Raw genomic sequence first — 12,816 nt, forward strand, 5'->3', positions numbered from 1 at the left:
AGTCACCTCTCTAATCCTCTCTGTCATCCCTCTCAGTACCTTATTACACGTTTCTTAAGAGGCAACACACAGTGCCCACAATATGGGGAAATCATAGATTTCCACTATTGAAGCTCTGTGTTTTCTTCTCCACTCTCTGTCTAAATCCTTCAAATGCCACGTTTGGCCTTCTGGCTGCTGCTGACTACTGAGCTGTAGTTTTTGTGGAAACATCCTCAAATGTTCTGACACTTCACTCCTGGATTGCAATGAATCTTCTTCCTCCATCACATCGCTTTGTACTTACCAGCACCAAATTGCGTTTCTGCTATCAGAAGCATGAGATCCTCCTCCAGCTTTTAGCAGTCAGCTCTCAATTTGAATACCCTCAGTAACTTTGTGACTAGCTAAGTTAGTTATAACTCTAACATCCCCTTTTGCAGATACTGAGTTAATCCTAGAACAGCTCCTTCAAGAATCTTTGCTGATAAAAACAACTTCCTTTTTGGATATGAAGTTTTAAGATCTTTGTTCCAGGAGAATGCATCTTTTTAAACTGTGGACTCATCTGCACCTATTGGCTTTCAATCATTCATTTTAAAAACTTTCCTGTAATATTTTTAATTTCAAGTGTCAGAAACCAAGGATTATTGTTAGTGTCCACAACCATCAGAGCATCCAGCCTTAAACAGAGTCTCCAATCTGGCAGAAAATAAGCATACAGCCTATGTCAGTCATACATCAAACAACAAGAAATGCTGTTAATATAATTATCTTCTTATTGCTATTTTGGGAGGCACAGTAGGTTTTGATGGAGCTTGCAGTAATAGGATCTCTTATGCCATGATTTACAAGCACGTCTGTCTTGAACAATTTTCCACATGGGAAATTAATCACATTCTGCCTAATGGGAGGGAAAATATCCCTTTGCAGTTTCAATTGGATTTGCCATGGTCAATTGGACATGGGATTCTCCTTTATCCTTAGTTATAATCCGAGGTGTAGTGCTGTCATCCAAAATTTGCTGCTAGACTCACAGATGGAGATAATTCATTAATTGGCGATACTTTTACAGAATGCTCGTTGGCCCACAATGAGTTAAGGCAAATCTACCAACATGGTATGGCTGAAAAATTGGACTCTGGCATATGTCAGGTATTGTACATAGTCATTTCAGAAACTACACCTCAGTAAATTTCAATTACAGATTTTGTACAATCCAGTGCCATTACTTCTCAGGTTTCAGAAGCAGGCAACACATCTCCCCCACCAGTGCATCTACACAGACCACTCGGTTAACTGACACACAAATTCCTGAAGGTAAACTTCTGCAAGACGCCACAAGAAGTGAATATGAAGTCCTCCATGTGCCTGGCCAATGACAAACCTGGAGGTTAGCTGTTCTTAATTTTCTACAAGGACTCAAGACTAAACTATCCAGAAAGTGTAGCTGACTTTCCCTAATATCATTACTCAGATCATTTGCAAAAGGAATTTTAATCCTTTCCCCTTTTCTGCAGGATGCAGAGTGAATGTCTTGGTGTCGATTCATCTCTACTGCATATCTTTGAGAAACACTTCAGCTCAGAAAACCCCAATTATGTTTTCAGTTCCAGTGGAAAAGGGGTGAGAAAAAGAGAACCAGAAAGAATGAGGGAAAAGAAGATAGAAAGTTAACAGTTAGTTAACTGGCACCACAGATAAAGAAGGTATTTCCAGGTAGCAGGAAAGGACATCAAAAAGATTTGTGTCTCTGGAATCCCTTGACTTTGCCATTAAGAAGCAGAATGAAGTTACTCAATGTTCCTTTAAGGCTGAAAGACTAAAGGAAAACAGGACGGCTTAATGTAAAAAGAAGTAATCGTATGACTGGAAACTATGAGTGCCCCTAGCCAAGCACCCAAAGGAACTGAGTAATGTTCATTAGTCAGTGACTTTATTGGTACTTGGGACTTTCAACTGCTGAGCAGGATTTAGACTCAAAGATATTCTGGGGTATGCTACTCTATTTATGTTTGGACAGAATTCAGCCTCACCCCGCGTAACATTTTTCCATGGCGATTCGAGCAGAAAAAGCCCTCACATTTTCCCTGGGCAGGACAGAAACAGGGCTCTTCTTGGGATCAGCAGAGTGGAAAGGGAGAGGGGAAGTGTCACAGCCCACCAGTGGTGTGAGGGCAGAGGAGACAGGGTGGAGAGGAGCAGGGAACCTGAAGATGTTTTCCAAAATATTTTTTCCCATGGCAGAACCCACCATCACAGTCACTGTACAAACACAGGACAGCCCAACGTTAATTCATCCACAGTCTTAATGGTCAGTTCTACTGGGGCTTTTGAACAATAAATCTGCCTTTGCACACACTTCAGTAACGGTCAGTTCCAATGCCTTTGCTCTCCAAGGTGAGTGACACGATGAGGAAGGGTGGTGATGAGCAGATCAGCAGTGGACAAAGAATTCTGTGCTGAGAGCCTCAGCTCAGCTTGCAGACCACATCCAGAGCACAGGGGGATTAAAAGGACTTTTCCATTCTTTACTGCGGCTGCATCAAGCCTTAGCTTACGTATCCATCTTGAGAATTTCGTAAGTATGCATTTTCTAGCACAGTCTTCTTATATTACCTTCTCTTCAAGGAGAGCCATTTGAATCCCAAACAGATCCTTAACTCACTCTGAGTTAATATGCAGATCTTCTTTCAAGTACCTTCTTTTTCATGTTATTTACCCAGAAGAAATACCAGACAACTCTTTTTCACAGGTATTTCTTTGTAGTTTAGCAACGTTTCTGATTTTTCTATCAATGACACTGCTTTCCACATAGTTTAGCTCACAATTTCTCAATTTATGTTCATGTGCCAAGAGGATAAGACAGGCGCATTTCAGCTACTGCTTTCAATTTTAATTATATAACCGTTACTTGAAAATGAGGGCTGTTTTGAAAATACATTCAGTACCAAAAAAACTAAGTTACTTCCAATATTTTGAAGGCATGCAGAGCATTACCTTTAAGGACACACTGACTCTTCGCTGCCTGGGAGTGATTCAGGAGGTTCAATCCTGAGTCATTCCAACAAGTCACAGAATCATAGAATCATTAAGGTTAGAAGAGACCTCTAAGATCATCTAGTCCAACTGTCCACCTACCATCAAATTGCCAATTGAACCATGTCCCAGAGTACATCTACACATTTCTAGAGCACCTCCGAGGACGGTGAACCCACTACCTCTCTGGGCAGCCTGTTCCTGTGCTTCACCACTCTTTCAGAGAAGTTTTTCCTAACACCCAACCTGAACCTGCCCTGATGCAACTTGAGGCCATACCTTTTTGTCCTATCGCTGTTACTGGGAGAAGATGCCAACTCCCATCCCGCCACAACCTCTTTTCAGGGAGTTGGAAGGAGCTGACTGCTTTAGATCATCCTATAACCCCCAGGATGTACCCCTATGTTGGTAACAAATCTACAGCTCCTCAAATTCCCTGAGGAATCACAAGCACCGAAAAAAGCTGCAAAGAAAAATTCTTTCCTGGCCCTTTAGAGGCATTGCAGTAGACAAACACTGAAGAATGGGAAGTGCACGTTTCCAAATGAAAAAGGCATGAATGAGAGCTGAGTCTGGCCCCAGCAGCAGTATGACTGCAAAGCAAACTAAACTGACTGACATCAGAGATGATGTCTCATTGCTGGGAGTCAGAACACAGCTCGGATACATGCAGATTAGGAACATATGCAGCATCTGTGATCCTGTGGCAGACATCAGCCAGCTTCAGGCTGCTGAGGAGAGGAGAAATGAGAGAAGCCTAGAGGGGACAGTCTTTCACCAGCACTGAGCAGCACAAAAAGGACTTTGGAAAGAATACAAGCACCCACATTAGGTACTCTGCAGCACCACAGGGCCCTGCATGGGTGTAAGGAAGCAAAGAGATGCTTTGCCGTGCCCCTGTGCTGGAAAGAAGCAATGTGCAAGAATGACAGAAGCAAGAGACAGAAGTTAATGGGACTCAAAAGGATTATCCATGAGGAACCATTAGTAAATAGAGATTTTCCTGCCAGCAAGCTGATGCTCTTGATGCTCAGGATAACTGTTTTCCTTCCATTGTATTAAAATAACTAACCAATTTGAAACAAAAGTTGAATTTCCAAATACACAAACGCAGCAGGAGCACACTGACACTTCAGAAAAAAGGAGCAGGGGTCAAATGACACTCAGGCTCTTCTGAAAATTTCCTGCTGGAGTCTCACTCTGTAAAACTATCCTGAAGTAATCCAAACACTCCAGGTGGAAAAGCCAGCTGCTTCCCTAGGTCAGCCTGAGACCTGCTCCTGTGATTCTTCACTTGGCCACCCGATAGAATGGGAAAGAGGCTTTCACTGGCTTCCTCAACATGTGGAGCCTAGAAAAAGTTCAGACTGTGCCCCCTGTATGCCAGTAGGAGGTTCCTATACCCTGCCTGTACCCTCTGTTTGCACGAGGCCATGTTTCATGAGCCTGATGCAGGATAAAGTCAGTAGTTTGCTCTACCATACATCCAGCTCTGTACCCATGCGCTTTTACCGTGGCCCCAACATCACAAGAAACCACACCTCCAGCAGCCTCCTGCAAAGCAAAAGCTACTGGAAAACAGCTGGGACAGGGGTCCTCTGGTCCCCTTCATGCTGTCCTGTGAAAGCCACACTGTATCCCCATGCCAGCCCAAAGCCCTTTGATGCCCATGTTTATATCTGTCCTTGACACCCTCCTGTCCTCCAAAGATGAAGCGGTGGACCCTCCTCTCTTAAATGGCCTACTACACAAGGCAAGCAGCCAAAAACATTCCTTTCCTTTGCAAAGAAATCAATTCACCATAATGTAGTAATTTAACACCCCAACAATTAAAAAGCCTAAGCTCAAACTTGCACTTCCACACATTTACTCAGAAGGGAAGAAAACCAATAAAAACACCATATAGCCATCACCAGAACCACCTCCATGAAAGCCCTAATTCCCTATACTGCTTTAATTAAAAGCGTATGAATAGCAGCCTAGAAACTTTTAAGAGGAATACAGCCAATCTACAGGCTTGTAAGAATAAAACAGGAGGAGGGAAACAAACAAAAATCCTGCCATTGTTAGGGCTTACCAGAGGATTACAACACCTCACCTCTCTTCTCAGGAGAACCAGGGAGCAGAGAGGATAAATCTGCATTGCCCACGGGAACGGGTTGTAGGAGCAGAATGCAGTTCTTGGGACATCAGCCCTGTCAGCACAGCTCATCTTCATGGCTCCCCAAGTAATGTTCCTAGAGCTGACACTGCAAAACCAAGGATCTGGTCTAATTGCAAAAGAAAGGGGCGCAGGGGGAGAAAATCCTGTCAGACGATGAGTATAGCTGACCTCTGGAATGGATAACAACTCGACGAGGAATAATCTAATCCGTAAGAGTGAAGTATTTATCACTGCTGTTACAGCAACAGACCACCCTGCTCCATGGGATATCTGCAGACAGATGTGAACATGGCTTGTAAGCATGGCAATAAAGGCACCGTTTTGTCACAGGTAATTACAGAAGGGCTTTACTGCTGTATTACTTGAGTGCTATGTGATGCTTTATGGATTTTTCTTTTAACACCATGGGGAGATGTGGAAATTCTCATCTGCCTCCTTTTTCTGCCCCAAAAGTTAGTGCAGTGAGACCAGGTGGAGAGCCAGACCTCCTATATCCCACCCATCTTCTGTTTCTGCCTTCAAAAACACCTGCAGCAGAGGGAAAAACTGGAGCGGTGGGCAGGATTACTGACTAACCTTGGGATAACTGATGCTTTCCAAGATCACACCCTACAGATGAGAGAGGGAGAGAAATCGAATCCAAGTGCCTGCGTGGGCTCCAGCCATCCCCGTGCTCCCAGCACTGACCCACACACAGCGGGGAAGTTGTCCCAGGGGCTTCATGAGAGCAGCATCCCCACACACCCAATGTGCACACATGGAATGAAACCAAATCGATTGTTTTTCCACTTGGGTGAGAGAAAATTAAAGCCTTGTGAAAGTCACTTTGCTTCAGAAGGAAAGCAAATTGGCTTTGCTTAGCTTTACTCCATCTTAGCCTCCTTATCAGTTTGATTTCATTCTTAAGTCTTTTTAAAACCTAGTGTCATATAATCTGGCAGCCCCAGCGATGGGCTTTATATAGAAAAACACAGGGAAAGGCTTTTCAAAAGCACTCACACCCGCTGTAACCACTCCTGCTGAAGTCAACAGTAAATCCAACGATACTGCTGGGAGCAGAGGGTCAAGGCTGAGCAGGCTTGGTGGTACAGAAACTTATGGGTGGGATTTGCAATCTCTTCAAAAATGATTACTAATAACAAAGTATATTAAAAATAAAGAGCTGAGCCATGACCCTAAAAATATTTACATATCTGCCTACCTTGCAGCTTGACAGTAATTATGGGGGAGCTGATTTCTCTAATGTAAGCCAGGAATAAGGGTTCAGATGGTTGTGGGAAGCCTTAGCTCACAGAGGAGGCAGCTACAGTGATTACTATGAAGGTGCTCGAGCTCTGCAGGACTGTTGTTGCACACACACACAACAACACTCCTTAGGTGCACCAGGATGTTCGTAAACACACAGTCACACCAGTACCAAATGTGAGATGGGACTTCTCTGGCTGAGATGGTGCTGGATATCTGGAGAAAAAGCCCTAAAATCCATTCATTTCTCAATGACCACAACAGAACTTGGATCAGAAAATGAGGGCTAGTTAAGAAACTCTAGCAAAAAATACGTATTTTATTATAGCTGTGCAGATCTGACTATGTGACATGAATTAATCTAAACTTCAAAGGATGAACCATTGTAATTCCAAAGCATTGCACTGACTACAACCATTTCCAGGCTATGATACAAGTATGACTGGAATAATATTGTGGGTACAGGATTACTCTAGTTCTCTATTAATGCCAAAAGGAAGAAGGATGTGACTTATATTCTCTTCCTGACAAATCATCCTAAGACACTGCTGAATAAGATATGCTTGCAGCTTAAAATGAAATAAGTAAAAAAGTTTAACTTTTATTACTAAGTTTAAGGATGCATTAACGAGAATGTAAAACTAAATCTTATTTAAATCCCTGCATTGTTCATGAAATAAATCCTTAGATTTAGTAATTACTTCAGAACAGACAGTGAAGAGAGCTAGAAATGGTCATTTCCACTGTTATTTGTTGCCATGCAGTTTCACCCCCAGGTTCCTGCACAATACTGCAGTCTTCACAGCAAACATTTCAGGGGAAAATATTTTAGGTGCATAAAGGCTACAACTGTTCCCACTACATTAAAGCCATAAAACTATTGCAATTGAACCAAAACTTGATAACAGCTTAATGGCATAGAGCAATATTTGGAGTAAATTGAAGCTGATCATATCATTCTAAAGCTCTTTTCCAAGTTAAAAGGCTCTTATTTACAGTTTTTACTTACACCCAAAAGACTGACATATTTTAACTAACCCACCTTCCTTTCTTCTTAACCTTGGTCCCTTTCCAAGAAAAGAGATGTCATCTGGCCACAGATGGGGTTTGATTTCCAGCAGCAGAATTAATCCACAACACAAAATCCCTTGTGTTTATTTACTGAATTGTGGTGCATATCCTGAGAAGTGAGATTAGTCAGTATTTTCATGGTTAAACAGTTTGGGGGAACAGGCTTGAAGTGCCTCTGATACCACATCAACCACTTACATGAAACAAATCTCTAAATCCTATTTTACATCTTCTGGCATCAGACACCACCATAAAGCAGCATACGCCAAGGCCCACCAATGGGTCAGCATCACCATCACTGCTGTTCACTCAATCTCCTTAGACACAAGTCACCCCTGGGGGTATCTGCTGGTAGGGATATCTCAGCTGCTTGGTTTCATGTAAGAAAGACCATGGAGTGGGAAGAAGCCCAGGCAGATTGCTCAAGCAAGCTTCAGAGGGGCAACAGCGCATCCCCAGCTGTGGGATGCTGCAGTGAGTTTGGATGCCAAGCAGGGCAAGTATCAGGCTAGAAAGCTTCTTCTTGGTTTTGCAGCTGCTGGCTTCCCACTGGTGGCTCTCCTGTCCCCTGTCACCACATAACAGAGCCAGCAGCAAGGAGTCCCTTCTTTGCCCAGCCCCTAGGAGAAGGAGGTGGCTAGGGCATTGTACAAAAGTAAATATTTATGTAGCTGGGGCCTTCCTTCCCCTGTCCTTTATTTTCTCCCCCTTCTTAAAGTGCCACAGATCAGCTGTTTTCATAATTGTGCAGGAAATGAGTTTCCCGCTGGCTGGCAGCTTAACACCCTCGTGCACTGAGGCTGCACCACTGCTGCCTGCTCCCACATCCACCCGGGATCTGCAGTGGATGGCTTTGGCCAGAAGGGAGATGGGACAGGGCCAGGGAAGCAGGCACAGAGCAGCACAACGACTCAACAATCCTTGTGGTACTGAGGAACCCCACTGCCTGGTCCACGGGTCAGCCTAGGATCCCAGGGGATGCGATGCTCTGTTTATGCCACTTGGGAATAAACATCCACAACATAATAGCACGGCTTCCTGCCTGTATGCCACTCAGGAAATTCAGGCATATTTCAAGCTTGCAACTTTTTCTTTGTTCTTTGGACAGTTGTCCACTGGTGAGGTTGCTAAACGGCTTATTATCTATAGGTGACTTCTCCTTCCAAGAGGAAATCTGCTAAACACAATTTGGCCTTTTCTGTGTTTGCTAGAAATATTTTTCCTTCTGGTCTCAGTATCTTGAAAGCTAAAGACTTAAATAGATCAGCGATGACAACTCTGCATGGTGGGAACAGGCAGCAGATGCCTTTTCCTTGTACCCTGTTCCAATGGTTTTACTGCTTACCTGAGAGCTCTTCTGCATTCAGTGAGAAGAATGACATTCAATTGCATCCCTCACTCTGACAGTGCCCACAGCAAAGAAGTGAAGTCTGGCTGCCAGCCCCAGCGCCCGCCATAAGAACGCATTGAGTGTCAAACCAGACTGCCAACATGCTGCTTATTCCGGGTCAGCCCCATGCCACTCGCAGCCCCGAATATGAGAAGGAACCTGCAAGTCTTAACTTGCTGATGATTAGGATGTAAAATCAGCAGGAATGTAATTTTCTGCTCTTTATTTAAAGGTGGCAAAACCCTGATAGAAAATGACATGGTGAAAGTGCTTAACTTCAGACCCAAGGAAATCTGAGAGCAAACATTAATTACCTCCATCCTGAGCACAAGCCTGGGGCCTGCATTAGCACCTCTGTGAATGGGAGAAGCTCAAGAGGATTAAGTTTCCCACTCCGAAGACTTTCTTTTCCTCACCTACCTACCCTTGGTTTCCTCTTTCTAATTCCCATGTTATTTCTTTCTCTCTGCTTCAGTTTTCCCTTTAAACAGGACTACCACTCTGAAAATGTTGCAGGTGGGTAGAGATTGCAATGGCTTATTTCATTATAATGTAAGCAGATTCAGTATGGCAAGTCCCAGCCTGCAGTATCCCCTCACTCAGCTCCTAAATATAAAGATCCCCTTATGAGTGAGAACAAACATACTCACAAGAGCCTGAAAATAGCCACATTGTGGAGCAGGAAGTTCTGCAAACATACCATATTTAAGGATATCAGCACCCAAAAAGCTTAATGAATAGTGAAAATAGAGTGGCAGAAATCACTTGTGATCAAACAGCAAATTCCCAGGTTCATTGTTTCCAAATCCTCAGGAAAAAAATAATCACAGCCTATTTTAAGCACATGAGTACATAAATAAATCAGCTGGTCCAGCCTAAGGACAGAGTGGGATGAAAACAGATGCAAACAGAGGTCTAGGCTACTGCTTAGCCTGTGAATCTCAGCTAGGCTCTGCTGTCCTATATTGCCCAGGCAGCTTAACTCTGCATACGAGAGACAAGATGTGGCAGAAGAGAAACATCCAGAGGGAATCTCTATTGCCTGTGGGATTGCAAAGGCATCATAGTCCCCAGCAAGCCTGACTCCTGCATTAAAAAGCACTTTCATTATATGGGTCATTTGTTGATGGATTGTGGGAAAAGTCACATTTCAACCCAAAGATGAAGACAAGCAAACCCTTATATAAAGCCACCTTCTCTCCAGCCTGTGGGTTGAATGCAGAATGCTCTCAGACTTGCTATGTACCACCCACTTTAGATTACAGACTCAGAGAGTTATTTTTAAAAAGTAATTATAGTAGTCGAGAGCACACTCATCTGGAACGGCTGCCCGAGGAAACGGCGAGCCCAGTGCAGCTCAAACTGCTTTAAAAGTCTATAATCGTGTTTATTTATTGCCTTTAAAAACAAGAATCAAAATCCAACTAATTTCTGAGTAAAAACGTTTGTTTATTTCCCCAAGGAATGCAGGCAGCTATACTGCACTGAAATGCTGCCCTGGTTGCAGGCAGCTATACTGCACTAACAACCTTTTTGGTTGAGCACTGAGCATTAAAAACAATTCCCATTAGCTCTGGCTTCAAGCAAATCCAAACCAAAATCTTTTCCATTCTTTGTCTGCCCTAGAAACTGCGGGTTGGTAATTACAAAGCTCATCAGGAGACTCAGATGGTCTAACAGAGGCACACCATGTTCTGCATAAGCTGATCTCTGCCCAGAGGTGGTTTCAGTGTGAACTCTTAATGCATGAGGGAGGAGAAAAGTATTCTACAGGGTTTTGCCAGTCCAGAATGGGCATTGTTCTTTATTCCATTTGCTGCCTTGTAGATGTTGGATCTCTACACTGAGAAAGGACTCAGGAAAGATTGAAAGAGACAGAAGAGAACCAGATACTCGCACAGAAGTCACCATCACTTCCCTGCTAAATTTTGGGTAGGAAAGAAACCAAACCCAGACCTTCAGCCGTGTTGCATGCCGGGCTCTGCTCAGCAGAGGCTGAACCCACAGAGACCTCAGGTAGAGCAGTACTTGCAACAGACGCCCGCAGCAAGCAACAGGGACAGTGCCCAGCTTTATTAAAACAACAAGAAGACAACAATAAAAGCACTTAGAACAACCCCACTCATCCACTCCACCTTCTTTTTCCTTCCTTTTGTAAGGAACTCAGGCTTTTGGCTCAAGCCCTATTAACACTCAAAGACCTCCAGGACCTTCAGGAGACTTGACAATGCCTTTGAAACAGACTCAGTATGCAAAAGCCCATTGCCCCCCTGCACCCAGTTATGTGGGGCTCATTACAACTCCAGCAGCTCCTTTCTTTGAGCACAGTGAGTGCTCTAAAAGCCGGGGGTTGTTGGCGGCTGACTTTTTTTTTTTTGCAGGTTCTTCAATAGGAAGCAGCCTGAGGGCATCCTATGACCTCATGCTTGACAGCCGTTAAGACTTAAACCCTAAAAATATCCCCACAGAATCTGAAGAATATAATCCTCCTGCCTGTCCCCCTCCAAACCATCAATCCTCCCGCTGCTCAGCTCAGGAACAGCCGCTTCCTCCCGGCAGTCCTTGTTTTCCCTTCAAGCCTGGAGCCGACAGGAAATCCATTCTCCTCTTGTAAGAGACAGGAGATGAATTTTCCGCAATAGCTCTCCTAGCAAAGCAGAAAATAGAAAGAAACAATAGAAACTGCTTTCTCAAACAATAGGAGCTTCTGAAGAGCAGCTTGCCAGAAACCCAGCATCACCCATTTATCTGCCAATCCTAAATAAGCCCGAGTGGAAAGTGGCCAAGGACCTGTTAGCTATCTTGGCCCAAATATAAGGTCATTTTAAAGCTAGAGTCATCCTCCTCTTTCAAAGAACAGGAATGAAAACTGACAAAACCTATATTAAAAGGAAATTATATTGCACTATGGCATAGCTCCCACAGAGCTCAAGCTCCCAGCATCCTGCACTTTGGGCCCATTCTCTAGCAGCTTCTCTGGTGTGGACTGCAGTGCTGACTAACTGCAGGGGGGTGGAAAGAGATGGAGGGGTCAGGGATCCCTTTCTCCACCCAAGCTGTTCGCAGCCTGTAAGCCCCAGTCCCATACCCTTTGCACAGAGTGCAAGGGGCCAGACCCACACAGCAAGCATGTGGAGAAGGCACCAGAATCTTTGCAGATGTTGCTTGGTGAACCTGCTCTTGCAGCACAGATCTTATCTGGGGGAATGCTTGCTGCCTCATGTTCAAGAAACGATGGCAGAATATCTCCTTAACTTGTATTTTGCAGGTTATTTGTCATTCGTATTACTCTTGTTTACGCAGCAAGACAGACATCTGAGACGTGTGTGTGCCCATCAGACCTGCAGAGACTACACCCGCACACAAAAGGAACACTGTTTAGGATTATCTGCCTTGTATTTTAATCTAAAAAGTCAGATATAACTACATCCAAGATAACTTTATCTGACTTCTTTTCTTTTTTTTTTTTAAACTTCATATTTCTTTTTGACTGGCTCTGAACTGCTGCAACTCTGATCCTTTATAAGTGGGTCAGGAATTGAAAATGATGCTAAAGAGAAGTTAAAATAACCTTGCTGCCCAGGCCCAGAGAGCTGTAGGAATGGATAGCTGAAAATGAGAAAAAAGCCTGCAATTAAATAAATCTTTCTGCTCATGAAATCATAGAGTCATTAAGGTTGGAAAAGACTAATAAGATTATCCTGTCCAAATCCCACTAAGAATTAAGACATTTCCTTTTAAATGTCCATCCATCAGTAACACTCCAAGGGAGAAAGGAGCTGGCAAGAGGATCATCTCTGATTCCTAAGTCCCTCCTCAGCTGGTGCATGCCCCAAATCCCCGTGTGTTGTGCCTGTCGCACAGTGGGGAGTGAAGTAGAACTGCCCTGCATGCACGGATCACTGCTGAAATTCAGTCTCTTTGACAA

General features: G+C 43.8%; 1 protein-coding gene across 4 annotated transcripts in view; it reads right to left on the reverse strand.

Moving 5' to 3' along the window:
• The window catches only part of SH3PXD2A (SH3 and PX domains 2A), a 232,111-nt gene that overhangs the window by 149,182 nt on the left and 70,113 nt on the right, over positions 1-12,816 (reverse strand). The window lies entirely within an intron of this gene.

The sequence above is a fragment of the Meleagris gallopavo genome, chromosome 8 (assembly GCF_905368555.1).
Source record: "Meleagris gallopavo chromosome 8, MGAL_WU_HG_1.1, whole genome shotgun sequence".
Lineage (NCBI taxonomy): Eukaryota > Metazoa > Chordata > Aves > Galliformes > Phasianidae > Meleagris > Meleagris gallopavo.